At 37.7% G+C, this 12,390-nt stretch overlaps 2 pseudogenes; one reads left to right on the top strand and one right to left on the bottom strand.

The window, feature by feature from the left end:
• The first annotated feature begins 3,556 nt into the window (after nucleotides 1-3,556).
• LOC150069476 (cytochrome c, somatic pseudogene) lies at nucleotides 3,557-3,871 on the top strand (annotated as a pseudogene).
• Nucleotides 3,872-7,818: 3,947 nt separating this feature from the next.
• On the bottom strand, nucleotides 7,819-8,434 carry LOC150069475 (large ribosomal subunit protein mL66 pseudogene; annotated as a pseudogene).
• Nucleotides 8,435-12,390: the final 3,956 nt, after the last annotated feature.

Raw genomic sequence — 12,390 nt, 5'->3', positions numbered from 1 at the left:
TGGCCATAGATCTGTGGTTTAATATCTGGGTCCTCAGTTCTATTCCATTGGTCTTCAGGCCTGTTCTTGTGCCAGTACCAAGCTGTTTAAAGACAGTCTTCTCTGAAGAAGAAAAAAAAATGGCCTATAGACACAAGAAGAAATGCTCTACATCTCTGGTAATAAAAGAAATGCAAATCAAAACAACTCTAAGATTCCACCTCACTCCAGTTAGAATGGCCGAGATCAAGAAAACTAGTAACAACAGATGTTGGAGGGGATGTGGCCAGGAGGGATCACTACTACACTGTTGGTGGGAGTGCAAACTCGTTCAACCAATATGGAAAGCAGTATGGCAGTGCCTCAAAAGACTAAACATAGAGCTCCCCTATGACCCAGCAATTCCACTACTTGGCATTTACCCAGTTGTCCAGAAACAAGGACAAACTAAATCCACTAGCACAACAATGTTCATTGCAGCATTATTCACCATAGCAAAGATATGGAACCAACCCAGATGTCCCTCAGTTGATGAGTGGATCAACAAGATGTGGTGTTTGTACACAAGGGAATTCTATGCTGCTGTCAGAAAGAATGCCATCGCCCCATTCATTAGGAAATGGAAAGACTTAGAAAAAATCATATTAAGTGAAGTAAGGCAGACTCAATGGAAGATAGGCTCAATGGTTTCCCTCATTTGTCATAATCAGTAGAAACGATGCGCTCTCCTAGCAGAGATTTGCATTAGAGCAAAACCTTGATACATAAGGCCATATAGTAGGACGCTAAATGAAAGGACCTCTAGGATATAGAAACAAAAGCCATAAAATGAGTGACTGTTGTCCTTAATGTACTATGTTATCTCTCATCTCTTTTGCTGTCCCTTGGTTATCTCATATTGTTACAGTATCTTAATTTGTTATCTGATATATTGGATATATTTGTATTTGGTTATTTGAAATTGGATAGGGAAGGGGGGAAAACAAGATGAGGGGTGGGGGGAGGGGGGAGGGAAATGGGGACCAAGACATGAGAAAGGGTATCAATGTATGTGAATTAATGCACCTTCTATCTGGCAAATATAATGTAACCCTTCTATTAATTACAATAAAAAATATATGAAAAAAAGAAAAGTATAGCCTGTTTTGAATAAAAATAATTTGTCCTTAAAACAAAAATTGAAAGGAAAATCTTCCCTAGATGCAACTTCCGTTGTGAAGAAGAATGATAAATAAAATAAAGAGATAAAACATATAGTGTGCCTCCAAATAGCACAAATTTTCCACTGTAAAATAAAACACTCAAGACTTCATGTAGCACCTAAGGTCCATTAATACTTCGCTTAATATTTATTCAACTTGGGTGGAATCACTCCATCTACCCACACAGTCACCACTGCACCTTGTGTCCTTCAAGCTGGCTCTGAAGTTGTGCACCACATACTTAGGTGGAATCACTGCATCTACCCACACAGTCACTACTGCACCTTGTGTCCTTCAAGCTGGCTCTGAACTTGTGCACCACATACTCTAAGCGTGGTGCTGTCTTTGCAGAGCTGTTTCATTTACTCTTCACACTTATTGTTCTGCTCCTGGAAAAATGCACTCTGTACCCTGGGGGAAAAGGTGCCTTGGCCCTTGCCCCTCCCACCCATTGCTGTCCTGTCTGACAAAGCTGGAGTTAATGCCATGGGCTGACTCCTAAGAAAATGTCCTGCAAAAATCGTTCCATTTACCCACCCCCAAGGTAAAATGCCCAGCACAGTTATAGCTCTTAGGTTTGAGCACAAGTGGAACATCTCCCAAGGAATTAGTACCAAGGCAGAGTCAATTTGAGATATATTCAAGGGATCTATTGAATGCTACCTTGCATCCCAAGGAAAGAGAGCATTGTCTGTATTGAAAATACTGCTTTATGGGGTGAACAACTCTAGTGCCTCAACTCTTCAGAGCTTTCTAGTTTCTTTTCAAATTAAGTTCCTGGAATACTGTCTTCCTGGGAAGTGGAACCATCACTGGATTGTTTCTTGCCCTCAACTGTCCCAGCAATATTTTTGTTTTGACATTTCAATGACCTTGCAACCACTGTCCCTGGATGCACAGATTCCAGACACTACTACATTCCACAGTCCCAGGGTCCAGAGTTACCAGTTTGTGCTGTTCAAATCTTTCAATGGGAAGAAACTATAGAAATGATACCACAGCACTTACTACGAAGTAATACAGCTGCATAAATATCATATGAAAGCCTGCTGACACTGAAAACCATCCCACTCAAAATCTTTGCAGAAGATTGGAAAAATGATTATTGCACTAGATATGAAGAAATCAATGTAAGAACACAAGATATATGACACCTGCAAAGGAATATGTATCTCTTAATTTATTCCAAAGAAATCGAAAATTACTAGTTGCGTAGAGAGAAATTCAGAACAATGTTCTTAAGAAAACTTGGTCAAATTAAGAGAACAAAAATTACAATTTAACTAATCAGAAAAATATAATTTTAAAAATGGAAATGTAATAAAGTAAAGGTAGTAAATAAAATGTAATTATTATACATAAAAATAAAATAGTAAAAGAAAACTGTAATAAATGAAAAATAACTTTTATAAAGAACAAAATACAGATCTTGGAGCTAGATGATCCAGTGAATGAAATTCAGAGGATTTCAACACAAATTAACCCATACAGAAAGATCTAAGTGTAAATACAAGTGTTGTGAAATTTTTGAGGGATTGGGAGAATGAAATGAGTGATGGTAACTTGCAAAATTCAAGGGACTTAGTTTAGCAAATAAATAATTATACCACAGCAGTTCCAAAGTTGATGATACAGAGAGGAAAAAAATTAATGAAGCTCATTTTATAAAGGCATTATAATACTCATCACAGGGACCCATCAAAGAAAGAGAACTATAGACCCATTTCTTTGATGAACATTGATGCAAAATTTCTCAACAAAATACTGGCCATTTGACTTTAACAAATCATCAAAAAATCATATACCATGATCAAGCAAGATTCATCACAGAAAGCAAAGCTGGTTCAATATATGCAAATAAGTTAATGTAGTTCATCACATCAACAAGAGCGAAGAAAAGAACAACATGGTTATCTCAATTCATGCAGAAAAAAGCATTTGATAAAATCCAATATTCCTTTATGTTAAAAGTTCTGGAGAAACTAGGAATCCATGAAACATTCCAGAGTATAATAAAGGTTATATATGCCTAACCTACAGCTAGAATTATACTTAATCGTGGAAGGTTAAAGCCATTCCAACTAAAATCAAGAACGAGACAAGGATGTTTGTTCTCTCAACTCTTCTTCAATATATTATTAGAATTCCTAGCCAGAGTAATAAGGCAAGAAGCAAACATAAAGGGGATCCAAATAGGGAAAGAGGAAGTAAAATTGTCCCTCTTTGCAGATGATATGATTCTCCATGTTAAGAATCCTATGAATTCCAGTACCAAGATATTTGCATTAATACAAAACTTTGGGAAAGAGATAGCGTGGTGTCTGCCTTCGTATCTGGTATCCTCCTTGTGGTAGCAGAGAGAGAGTGAATTTAAAATGGAAGATGTTGAAAAAGGCAAGAAGATTTTTGTTCAGAAGTGTGCCCAGTGCCACACCATTAAAAAGGGAGGCAAGTACAAGACTGGACCTAACCTCCATGGTCTGTTTGGTCGGAAGACAGGCCAAGCAGCTGGATTCACTTACACAGATGCCACCAAGAACAAAGGCATCACCTGGGGAGAGGATACACTGATGGAGTCCTTGGAGAATCCCCCAAAGTACATCCCTGGAGCAAAAATGATCTTCGCTGGCATTAAGAAGGGAGAAAGGGAAGATTTGATGGCTTATCTCAAAAAAGCTACAAATGAGTAATAGAATTTCCTTATCTATTTATTGCAAAACAAATGTCTCATGGATTTTTAATACTTCAATTGATCTCTGATAATCAGATTCCAATTCATGAATGCTGACAGAATATTTTTGGACAGTTCTGATTTAAGTAAAACTGGCTTGTAGTTAAGTGAATATGATCTTTAAAAGATTCCCTCCTCAGTGGATGGGAGTCTCAGGCTCACACCAGAACTTTGTGAGTACACTTGTACTGCTTATTTGGTGTGAAATGAACTCAGAATCCTTCATTTTAAGATTACTTTTGCCTTTTTTTTTTTTGCCAGTCCTGGGCTTGAGCTCAGGGTCTGAGCACTGTCCTTGGATTTTCTCAAGGTTAGAGCTCTACCACCTGAGCCTTCTGGCTTTTTTCTATGTATGTGGTACCAAGGAATTGAACCCGGGTTTTCGTGCATGCTAGGCAAGCACTTTAACCACTAGGCCAAACTACTGGCTCTTAAGATTACTTTTGATTCTAATTGAGGCCTCACTGAATTCTCTTCAGTTCATGTATTTTGAAGCTCAGTGGAGAAGGTATAATATCATGATTCCATTGTTGCTTTTCTTAAAAAGTTTCCCTTTCTTTTCCTTATCATTCCAGAGTTCTTTTCTACTTTTTTCCTCTCTAGTCTTTTCCTTCCTTTCCCCTTCCCTGGCATTTATTTGCTTCTTTACTTGCTGATTTCTTTATGTTTGAGTGTATATTTAGTAAAAGATTGGAAGGGGAGAGTATATGTAAGTTCTCTGCTGAAAATTAACTTCCCACCCTCTTGTCCTGATTTTTTAAAAAAGGTTTACATTTACAACTAAAAAGATTCAGATGCAATTTTCAACTATTCTGAAATCAGCAGGATACACCTGACTTTAATAGTTTTCTTAGATGAAATTGTAGATGTTTTTCTTCAGTTTAACTTATAAGAAAAGATTTATCTGATGCATTTTGTTGATTTCCCCTTCAGTGGTTTTATTTTGTCTTTTTTTCTTTTCTTTTCTTTTCTTTTTTGGCCCATCTGTCTACTAATAAAATGTGAAATAAAATATACCTGTATTGCTAAAAAAAAAGATTCCCTCCCCAAACCCCTATTTTGTGATATGATTGGATTTACTAATGTTCAATTTTTCAGCAGAATATAGAGTAATACCTTCTCCACATGTGTCAAAGATTGGTTTTATAGTCAGATTTATGTAGCTAATTATGAGAACATCTTTAAATATTGGAAAAATCCCTTCACTGTTTCAGCATCAAGAAAAATTAACCTGTTTGAACATGTGATCATTAGTTTGTTAGAAGCAATGATCGAAGGTGAGGCAATGTCTATATTTTTGGTCTTGACTATACCAATTTAATTAGAATTCCCCATCTCTGCAATCTGCCTTTTACTTATTAAAGACATTTTGGTGTGGCTTATATATAAATGTCAAATAAAGAATATTTAACACGTGTCAAAAATACTTTGGGAAAGTAGTAGGCTACAAAATTAAGCCTCAAAAATCAATGGCTTTATTGTACACCAATACCGAAAAGAGTGAGGCTGAAAGCAACTCCTTTTGCAATAGGCTCAAAGAAAATAAAATACTTAGGAATTAACCAAAAAAGTAAAAGGACCTCTATGATGAAAACTTTAAAAACCTGAAAAAGGAAATTAAAACAGATCTAAGAAAGTAGACTGACCTTGCATGATCCAGAATTGGAAGAATTTAATGTGAAAATGGCAATCGTGCCAGAGGCTATCTACAAATTCAATGTCATACCCATCAATATCCCAATGTTATTCTTTAATAAAATAGAGGAAGCAATCCAAAAATTCATATGGAATAATAAAAGATCCCATAGCAGAAGAACAGTACTGGAAAAATATCAATACCAAACTTCAAACTCGATTACAGAGGTATAGTAATGAAAACAGCTTGGCACAAGGACAGATCTGAGGACCAATAGAGAAGAACTGGAGACCCAGAAATCAACCACAGACCTGTGGCTACCTAATCTTCAATAAGGGAGCCAAGAAAATAAGAAGAAAGACAGCCTCTTTAACAAATGGTGCTGTTAGAACTAGCTAAATACATGTAGAAAACTAAAGTTGAGCCAGGCACGATGGCTCACGCCTGTATTCCTAGCTATTCAGGAGGCTGAGATTTGAAGATTGAGGTTCAAAGCCAGTCCGGGCACAAAAGGACCTGAGAATTTTATCTCCAATTAACCTCTAGAAAATGAGAAGTGGGGCATGGCTCAAGGGTAGGGCAGTAGCCTTGAACTGAAGAGCTCAGGGACAGCAGCCAGGCTGAGTTCAAGCCCCATGACTGACAAAAACAAACAAACAAAAGTTGGATTCTTATCTGTCACCCTGCACCAGGATTAATTCCAAATGGATCAAAGACCTTGAGGTAAAAGCAGATATCCTGAAAGTTTTGCAGGAGACACACTTGGGCTCCTTGGTACAGGTCGAAACTTTCTTAATAAAGCCCCAGAAACACAACAAATTAAAGAAAGTTTGGACAACTGGGACTGTATTATACTGCAGAGCTTCAGTATGCCAGAGGACATAGACAACAAGTTAAATAGAAAGCCCACAGAGTAGCAGATCTTCACTAGCCATACAATAAAGTGTCTTATATCTAAGTATCTATATACTTAGATAGTATATCTACAGGTCAAGAAATTAAATATCTCAAAAACACACCCTCAAAGTAACAACCATACCATTAAAAAGTGAGCTAAAGACTTAAAGAGAGACTTCTCTGAAGAAGAAATAAAAATGGCCTATAGACTCATGAAGAAATGCTCCACATCTTTGGCAAGTCAAAACAGCTTTGAGATTCTTCCTCACTCCAGTTAGAATGGCCATTATTAAGAAACCTAATAACAACAGATGCTGACAGAGATGTGGCCAGGAGGGAATCACTACTATACTGCTGGCAGGAGGGTAAACTCGTTCAGCCACTGTGGAAAGCTGTATGGTGATTCCTCAAATGACTAGACATAGAGCTCCCTTATGACCCAGCAATCCTACTTCTTGGCATTTACCCAAGTTTCTACAAACAAGTCCATACTAAACCTACCAGCACATCCATGTTTATTGAAGCATTATTCACCGTATCTGAGGTATGGAACCAACCCAGATGCCCCTCAGCTAATGAGTGGATCAACAAGATGTGGTATTTATACACAATGGAATTCTATGCTGCCATCAGAAAGAATGACATTGCCCCATTCTTAAGGAAATGGAGACTTGGAAAAACCATATTAAGTGAAGCAAGCCAGACCCAAAGAAGCATAGGCTCCACGGTTTCCCTCATTTGTAACTATTAGTGTAATCCTAGGATTCTCATAGCAGAGGATCATAATAGCTCAAAAGCTATGTACATGTGGCCATAAAGGATGAGACAATAGGTTTATCTTTGGAATTGTTCTTAATGTACTATGTGAAGCTATTTCTTTTCTCTTCTTTTCCCTTATGGTTTATCTCATGTTGTTACTGCATCTGACTCTGTTATCTAATGTATATACACTTGTTTATTTGAAAAAAGGAAGTTAAGGGGGAAAGAAGATGAGTGGAAGGGGTTGGGAACAGGGAAAGTGGGGGGGGGGCATGGGAAGGGGTAACAATGTTCAAGTAGTAATATACCCACTACCTGATGGATGTCACTGTAACCCCTCTGTACATCACCCCAACAATAAAATAAAAAAGTTAAAAGAAAATGAAAGAAATAAAAAAATTGGGGGTGGGAAGGTAAACTTTCAGCCTGCTTTATGGTTTCTTCAGTTAATTCCCACCTCCATCTGCCTAGGAAGAAGTCAACAGGGCCCAAGTCAATCGAGAGACCACAGCAGCAGCTAGGTAAGGCAGTCGCCCTGCCAGGCCCTGGCCTCCAGCTCTGTGACCAGGACAGCTATTGGTATGGAAGTCGGTCATGCCATCCCTGAGCTTGCTCTAGTGGTACAGGCGCAGAGGCTTTGATCAGTAGCTAATGTCGTCCTTCAGGAGTGGTGAACAGGCATGCACACTTTGTCCCAGCAGTGGCCTTTTTTTGTAGAAGGGCTTGGCAGATTGGACTGACCAGTCGGTCAGGTAGTGAATGTGTTTGAGTTTGTTCTTCAGTATAAACCGTTCAGGAAGCCGAGGCCTGAGGTTTGGTGGCAGACCTGCTCGGTGGGCCACCTTGACACAGTCTTCAAAGTTGGAGTGCTCTTCCAGGCTCAGACGTGTGATGCTTCGGGGCAGCATACCTCGGTGAGGCCGGATGAACTGGCTGAGCAGCAGCACATCCTCAGAGTAGATGATCCTCCGTTAGATTTGTGCTTCAGGATCCTAGGGCAGATGGGGCACCGGCCCGAGGGGTGGGGGGATTTTCAGTCTCCCTGGGAGTCTCTGTGAGGCGGCATGCAATGCTGGTTGTCTTTCCTTCTTGGATCTCCCCCACTTCCCTGAAGCCAGGAGCTGGAACCCAAGATCAGCTGGCGGCAGCTGGGCCTGCCAGAAGCCCATGGAGCAGCAGCAGTCCACAGCCAGCCACCAGCGCTCTGACGGTCACCATTTTGAGAACAACTCTGACCTCTTTGTGTACTTACACTTCAAAGAAAAAGAAAAAATAGATTTTCTTTCTTTAATTTATTTATTTATTTATTTATTGGTGCTTGAACTTGATCCTGGGCATTGTCCCTGAACTCTTCAGCTCAAGGCTACCACTCTACCAATTCTGTTTTTCTGTTGGTTAATTGGAGAGTCTCATGGGCTTTCAAACTCGGGCTGGTTTTGAATCTGCAAATCTAAGTCTCTTGGGTAGCTAGGATTACAGATGTGAGACAACAGCACCTGGCTAGATTTTCCCATTCTTTCTGAAACCATTTCAAATTCCCTGTGAAGTTATTTGATGTGATCCAAGGCAAATCAAGAATAGATAGCTCTGTCTCTCAATGAAATAACTAGGGTGGATCCCAATATGAAGATAGAAAGGACTAATAAAAATAGCAGAATTGAAGTAGACATATCCTACCTCCACCTTCACATCTAAGTACAAGTCTGGAGACAAAAGATTGAGCAGCAGTTTCAAGAGAGGCAACATAAAGATGAATGAATGAGAGATTACAGGAACAAGAAGAGAAATATTCAATTGAGAACCACTGATGAAAGTAGATATTGAGAAATACAATAAGGGGTTTAACAAACAAAAGAAGAGAGGACAAGAATATATCTCAGCTGTAAAGTGCAAAGTTGTGGAGCTGTGGACATGACAGTCATGGAGTTCAGTCAACAGAACTCTTTTTTTTTTTTTGTCAGTACTGGGGCTTGAACTCAGGGCCTGAGCTCTGCCCTTGGGCTTTCTCAAGTCTAGTTCTGGTCCCCAGAATTCTTCATCTGTTAAAATTTTCTGCAACAAGGCCAGTAATTGGCCCAGGGGTAGAGTGCTTACCTAGCATGCATGCAGCCATAGGTTCAATTCCTTAGAATCACATACACAGAAAAAGCCAGAAGTGGTACTGTGACTCAAGCGGTAGAGTGCTAGCCCTGAGAAAGCTCAAGGTCAGTGCCCCGCCCCTGAGTTTATGCCCCAGGACTGGCAAAAAAAATTCTGTAACCTTAAAAATGGGAGGAGAACAAGGCTTACTTTAATGTAATTAAAAATTCATATTGCTTTTATGCCATTTATTCTCTCAGTATATCACTAGACTATTTGCTAATTTTTACTAAGATGTCATATAATGTGAATATAAACCAAGAACTTGGACAAATTTGATAGACACCAACGGTTGAGAATCTCTTGTCTCACTTCAATGTGAAAGGAGGCAGATATGGATCATTCCTCTTTCATAAAAGCTACTGAAAGATTTTGAGATTTCCATTCACTTACTTATGGAAAAGAATACAGAGGCAAGTAATTGGCTATTAATTAATTCACCTGGTAGCTGCAAACATACGCAAAACACTAACAACCTCTGTTGAAAATGTTATAGTGAATTTAACAATCTCCACTAGAGACCTTATTAGAAGTTTAATGCAGACTGGTAATTGGAAAACTTCTCTAGTTTTAAATATGTATGCAATTTGAATGCAATGCTCAGTAGAACTTATTAGGAAATCCATGGGGAAGTTTTTCAGTGAGGTCACATTGCTTTTTGTCAAATAAAAACAATGTTTACACAATGATTATGAAACTCGTGTCAACTTTGGCACAAATTTAAGATTTCCTCTCTGTCCTGGCACAAAACCAATTTGATTATACAGTCTACACCCTCTTTTTCTATCCTGCTGAGGTTGACTCATTAAAGAAAGATAATTCTGGCAATGATTCACACTGAAAGTTTTCAATTTTTTATTGTAATTAATGGAAGGATTACATTATATTCACCAATAGAAGGTACATTCCTTAACAATCATTGTCACTGACATTTTTATATTAATTTATTGAATGTATTTTTTAATTGCATAATTTATTAACATTGATTTTTTATTGAATGTATTTTTATTCCTTAGCACTCAGATACCTCCATGCTTTATTCTTCACATTGCTTGGATTTCAAGTCCTCAGTTCTCCAAAAAACAATGTGTTAGTATAAGTAAAATATTACATGTTTTATTGATAGCAACCTGCGTAATGAATCCATTAGTACCTTCATTTACTTATCTTCATTTTGTCTGAGCTGATAATAGACAAGGAACAGGATAATGACCTGATCTAGGGGAGCAAAAACCTCAGTTGTTCATGATGGATAAATACAGTGATGTGGTTCATAATTTCTAGGATGAGATCCACATGCTGTTAACTAGACAAGGAATCCCTAGCTAATTTACAAATACTCTTTGTCTTTATTCCTTTAATTATAAAAGAAATATGGTGAGAATAATGCAGTTAAATTTAGATATTTCTTGTAAATATTTAGGATTGCCAAGATACTAGCATAAAGGATTTTGCCACAGAGTCTGGTACATAAAAGGTTGTAGCTGCTGGGTGCCTGTGGCACAAGCCTATAATTCAGCAACTCAGGGGGCTGAAATCTGAGAATCCTAGTTTTAAAGTCAGCCTGAACAGGAAAGTCTCTAAGATCCTTATCTCCAATTAACCAGCAAAAAGCCAAAAGTGAAGCTGTGGCTCAATGCTGAGAGTACTAGACTTGAGCAAAAATGTTCAGAGACGACACACAGGCCCTAAGTTCAAGCCTCAGTATTGATATAAAAAAGAACTTAGCAGTGCCCATAGCTAATATTTAAGGGGGAAAATGAAATCTTCTTGAAATTACATGTATATTTATAACAGGCCAGAGGTGATGATATTATCATGATAATAGTGTTATTGAACATAAGAACTGTTTCCTTATATTTAGACATTGAATATTTTGGTTCTTTTGTGGCTATGAAAGTTTTTCTATGCTGTCTTCTAGAATGTTGGCTCTATTATGATGCATGATTCTGAAGTTTCATGATGGGATTTTTTTGAATGACCCTCTGAAATCACCTACTATGGTTTTGTTGGAATCTGTGATTCTGTGATTTTGTGTCCAGTGGTGTTTGTTTTATTATGTTGGATGCATTGACATTTAGAGAATACATGTCCGTGGTTGTCATATCCTTTTTTTTTTTGCCAGTCCTGGGGCTTGAAGTCATGTTTGTGTTTGCCTTTCTCTTTCATGTGTAGATCTACCATGGATTGAAGATGATTCCATTTATGTGTTTTCCGATGTGCTGACTTAGTGATCATGCATTCTCTCATAATTTATTGTGGAGGGTTTTTGTATTATTTTAATTATGAAAAATAGCTTTTCAAACATAGGCTCAAAGTTTTCCCTCATTTGTAATAATTAGTACAAACCTTGGACTCTCCTAGCATAGGATTACAATAGCTCAAAACCTACATACAAAAGACCATATAGGATGAGGACCTCCAGGATATAGAAACAAAAGCTATATAATATGTGATTGTTGTTCTTAATGTACTATGTTATTTCTCATCTCTTTTGTTGTTCCTTGATTATTCTCGTGTTGTTACAGTATCTTACCTTGTTATCTGGTATATTGTATATATGTTTGTTTATTTGAAACAGGAAAGGGAAGGGAGGAAAACAAGATGAGGGGAGGTGGTAGGGCAAGAGAAATAGGGACAAAAACATGAGAAGGGGTATCAATGTATGTGAAGTAATGCACCTTCTATCTGGGGAATATAACTGTAACCCTTCTATTAACTACAATAAAAAAGAAAAAAACAAAGAAAATTACGTCCAAAAAAGAATGGCTTTTCTAGGTATAGTAATCAATCATGGTTGTTATTTTCCTTCAGAGTTTGAAATATATTATTCTATGCTCTCCTAACATTTGGAAAGTTTTACTTACATAATATTTTGTTCACTTATTAGATGTATCTTTTCTTTTAACTGAGCCCTAAGTGTAGGACAGCATGGATGTACTGTCATAGTGCTATGTCCAAGTCAACATCAATAAATACAATTTTATTTACACTTCATATAAAAATTAGATTGTTAATATAATGCATCAAAAATGATATTAACAAGA

This window comes from Megascapheus bottae, chromosome 1 (assembly GCF_031878675.1).
Source record: "Megascapheus bottae isolate mThoBot1 chromosome 1, mThoBot2.hap1, whole genome shotgun sequence".
NCBI classification, from domain to species: domain Eukaryota; kingdom Metazoa; phylum Chordata; class Mammalia; order Rodentia; family Geomyidae; genus Megascapheus; species Megascapheus bottae.
Note: the sequence above shows the minus strand (reverse complement) of the source record. Positions and strands in the feature narration are given on the sequence as shown.